This window comes from Rhipicephalus microplus, unplaced genomic scaffold (genome assembly GCF_043290135.1).
Source record: "Rhipicephalus microplus isolate Deutch F79 unplaced genomic scaffold, USDA_Rmic scaffold_21, whole genome shotgun sequence".
In the NCBI taxonomy this organism is placed as follows: domain Eukaryota; kingdom Metazoa; phylum Arthropoda; class Arachnida; order Ixodida; family Ixodidae; genus Rhipicephalus; species Rhipicephalus microplus.
The window spans coordinates 9,760,124-9,764,798 of record NW_027464594.1 but is presented as its reverse complement, the minus strand read 5'-3'; the positions used below and the strand labels follow the sequence as shown (position 1 = coordinate 9,764,798).

Below are 4,675 nucleotides of genomic sequence, written 5' to 3'. Positions count from 1 at the left end.
ATGGCCGACGAAGTTGCGTTATTCACAAACCGTAATGTTATCAGACAAGGTGGATATTAATGCGTCATCACGATAGACAGAGAAACCGCCTGCACAGTCCGACTAATTGGAGATACGTTCAAGTTGAGATGCACAGACACTAGCCAAACGGTAACTGCCTACAATTTGCACAGAAACGGACTGACAAATTTATCATGTGCAACCACCGTCGTCATGCTGCCGATGTACGGGGACGTTTTGCATGCAGCATGAGATCACGTTCTTTAGTTCGTTACCTTCACTCTAAGCCAAAAATGGCCAAAATGGGAGCAACGGCTGTTTTTACTCCTTCAGACCGACTGTTACCCTCCGAAAAGACCAAGCGGAACAAGATGGCCGACTTGTTCGAGAATGGGGGAGCAACTGTATTCATCTTAAATTTGTAAGGGAGCAACGGAAGGAGGAACCGCTGTAAATGCTCTCGTCACGCAACGGTTACTCCCCGGCAGAACACCGCACACAAATATGCATGCCGCCCACATTGATATTCATGGGCCAGATTATTGTTTGTTCTGTGTGCCAAACTACACCAAACCAAAACAGTGATTTATTTTAGCATCCGTAGATAATAAGATAGCAGCGCTGGCTGAACACAGAAGGCCTGAGAATACAGTACGGCAAATACCTAACACACGCAGCAGCAGAATGGAGAGTTGGCACGTCAAAGCGGACCGAACGCCGAAACACGTGCAAAACAACGATAAAAAAAGCCTAGACACGCCGTTCGTCCGCGAAGTAAGGGCGTCAAAGTCCATGAAGCACCGAAACACGTGCATAAGGAGCCCCCCCCCCCCCCCCCCCGCCCAAATATATCGGAGAAGAAAAAAAAAAAAAAAGCGGACCCAGACGCGCTTCTCATCAGCCATTCACTTAGTAGCACGCTTCACCGTGTAGTTTGAGGGCAGAATGACAAATCTGCGCCCGCACGACAAGTGTGGCGCTAGTGTAGCAAACGATGTAAGTTTTAAAGTAATTTTTATTCAGTGTTTATGTTGACTAGCACTAAATAAAAATTACACTCAACTTTTTATATTTATTTATGAGTTTTAGTGTACCTCAGTTTTTTTTTATAATTGTATTAGGAGAACACACTTAAATTATTGCGCTGACGCCTGTGCTGCCACTGCTCGACGTTTTTTTTTTTTTCGGCGCAACTAGGTTTGCGTTCGCACTACTTACTCATTTTCATTTGGTCTGTGGTTGCCGAGCACATGGACGTGCGAGCTGTGAGCTATGTTTTGATCGTGTGTGTGTGTCGCAGATTTGCGTTTCTACTTATTCGTGATGAAGGTTAGTGTATATTTATCTTTATGGAGCGCGAAGTAGTTGTGGATTTTGCTGCTGGGTGGAACAAACACATCGTAAACACGTCTTCAGCTATCTGCAAGCCTGTTCGCTCGTCGGACAAAGGACTGTGCATGCATCAGCGTGCAGGTGAGTGGCATTTCCAGCAACATTTAATGCTCTTACAATACATTGTTGAGTGGTTGCGCTATTGAAAGAGAAATGATTTGCTCTTATTCACCGTATCCATTGCTAGCCGTATCGGACTAAATTACCTCTATTACCGCCTGCATACCCTCTTGCTTCCCCTGTCACCACTGCAGTGCCAGTGTACTTTTGCAGTTAAAAGTTCATTTCCGCAACACTACCTCGCTTGAAAAAACATTGGGGCGGGGTTGTAGCTGCATTCATACTGGCACTTTTCTACCATTGGCTTTATGTAATGTTAACGGCTGAGTGTTGGGGCCTTGGGCCACATTTTTTAGAGATGTAAAGTGTATGTAAATCAGTAAGTAAACAAATCATTGTCGCATCACTTCACTGGCATAGCCAGGCGGTTGCGCACAGAATTTTTTAGGCCGGGCGTAGGGAGCCCAAATTGACGACCATATTCGCTTGCCGGGCCTATTCAGATAAGCGGACCCCCCCCCCCCCCCTCCCCGCACGTCTAAAAAAAAAAAAAAAAATCTGCCCACATCACTGCGTCACTTGCTTCACCTCTGCGCTGAACGTACTATTTTATAAGCGCACCATCAAGCGAGCAGTTTACATGTTCTGTTTACATATTGACAGAACAATTGGAGGAGGAATGACCCAAATCTTTCAGATTTTTTTAGTGATGCAAAACCTTAGCAAAACTGAATATTGTAAAAGACAATCATAAATGCTGTATGTTCTCGTTAGCGCTGTCATTATTCTGCATCATGAAATCTTTATGCGCTGTGAAAACTTGGTATGCCGTTGAAGTCACATATCGACGTTAATACCAATCGACGAAAATTTCGACAACCTCAGTAACGCCGTTTGAGATTTGCCGCATGCACATAATTAGGCTGATTCCCACTTGGCTGTTCTTAACCTGACTTCACTGCTACCAAATGAAACAATATTTGATGCATGTCTTTTACTTTTTTTTCAGGGATATGACACAAATTTGGTTATACTGCAGATAAAGATGCTCCCAACGATGCTAAAGTACAGAAAGCAAGTGAATTTTGGTAAGTGCAGACTTTTTGTACTACGTATATGAAAGCATTGCTTTTTAGGGGCAAACTGTGCATGTGTTGGCCAGAGAATAGTTCATTATGCCACATGGTTACACTGGCACTGACAATTCGACATGGCTCCGCTGGCCCGTGTGTGTGCTCACACTGTTACCGTTAAGATAAAATGTTTATGTTTTCATTGCAGGGATTGCTGTTTGTACTAAAAAGCCAACTGCCAAGATTTGTTTACGCTGGTACTCCTAAAAGTATGCTTTCCCTATTTACATGAATTTTGGTTTGCACAAAGCATAACACTTGGGCCTAGATTCACAAAGCTGTCCATGCGCAGGCCTTCATAACAGCGTTTCTTGACTTGCCTTTACCCTGTTTTCTGCAGATGTTTCGTGGGTTTAAAAGTGCCACAGCATGTTGACCTCCCCCACTCTGAAATATTCGCGTTCAAAGTTCCGCAAGAGTGGGCTTAACTTTCTTGTGCACCTCTTTGCTAGCCCAAGATACTGAAGTGTTATGCTCTTACTAGAGGTGGCAGTGTTTCTAATGTTTGTATTTCCATCACATTGACCAAGTATGCGATCTTGGCTTGACTGGTAGCACATCCTCAACAAATGTCTTTGTGGCACATGTAGAAGGCAGTACAAAATAAATAGGCAGACATTCACACCGGGAGCTAACTTCTAATAATGCTTTTTTTTTGGAAACCATGGTGTGCTTATTCCAATTTGTCTAACAAGCAGTAACCTGTTTGGCTGTGAACCAACAAGACGTTGAGCTAATAAAAGCTTCACATCTTGTTGCTCTCAAATATATATGTATTGGCAAGCTATCTGTGACACTGTCAAACAAAGAATCAGAATATCTGTGCATGCCTTAAGATATATTGCTTCGTTTACATATCTAGTGGCTGTGACTCGTCAACCGAGTGAACAAATGCACCCTAGTTTTCTAAAGTTAAAGCATTTTTTGAAGGTAGCACGGTCTACATTTATTTGTCTATAGTTTTGTCCAGCCGTTTGCGTCAGGTACAAAGAAATATACTGAAGATTATCATGTAGCCTCTGCAAATGGTTGCTTTCAAGCAGGCTTTGCATGCTTGGCTTGTGCCTACAGGTATTGCACAATTCAAGAGGCAGCAGCGTATGATAGAACAGTAGAATCGAGAGCAACTATGTGCACGAGCTAAATAAGTATTTTAACATGAGCGGACAGTACGTGTTATTTGCCACACACATGACCTCATTTAGAATGCCCATTGGTGAATGGGCTCATAGAAATGTCACTCAGCTGTGTACAGGAAACAAGTTAACTGAACCTAAGGGTATCTTTAACTGCTACAAATATGCCTTGTTTAGGTGCTGCACATTTTCTTCCAGAATATTGCTGTCTGAGACATCATGTGAAGAGCGTCTACCACATCAGCATTTATATGGCTTGCCAAGTAACGTTTGGCCGAACCTTCCTTTTTTTCACATTTCGTTTTGCAGTAGACATCCTAGAATGTAAGCGCTGCTGCAGTGTGTGTGACTCATTGTTATGAATTAATTCTGGCATGTTTAACCTCACACTTCTATTTTTTTTTCTTGCAGCAATGAGATGCTTCAAATATGCCTGCGGTGACGTTCTGCTGCGCTAGCGTGATGGAAACACCAGCTGCGAAACTTGAGTTCTTCAGAATTGGAGAAGTTGCCCTTCTCTCACCAATGATGACACAGACTGCCCTATGCTAGAAATTCAAGATTGTTTTTCCACGGATGACGCAGAAAACCTTTGATGTATTATGGTGTTTGTTTAGTGCTGGCTGTGGTGTGGCGAAGTCTACTTTTACGTGTGGTCACACGTCGCCTCATAAAAAGAACAATAAAGCATTTATTTTCCTTTCAATATTGTCCACTTTTTGTGTTAGAAGCACCCAAGCAGTGCTCTTCCAAGGAGCTCTCGCCATGTGTTAAGCGTGTGACAAGCATACTCGAGATAAATACGCATTTCCCCAAGGAGTAACTGGAAGCATGTGCAGTTGGTTTTCAGAGAGTAACTGCGAACACGTGGGAGGAACGGTAAAGAGTAACTGTTGCTCTTAGAAGAGCAACTGGTGGGAGTAATGGTTGGTCGGCAGGGAGCTACTGGTGGGA

At 43.3% G+C, this 4,675-nt stretch overlaps 1 long non-coding RNA gene across 1 annotated transcript; it reads left to right on the top strand.

Moving 5' to 3' along the window:
* Positions 1-1,249: 1,249 nt before the first annotated feature.
* Positions 1,250-4,427, top strand: LOC142785375 (uncharacterized). The gene is made up of 2 exons (XR_012888947.1): positions 1,250-1,473; positions 2,462-4,427. It is a non-coding gene; the product is annotated as an uncharacterized LOC142785375 (long non-coding RNA).
* Positions 4,428-4,675: the final 248 nt, after the last annotated feature.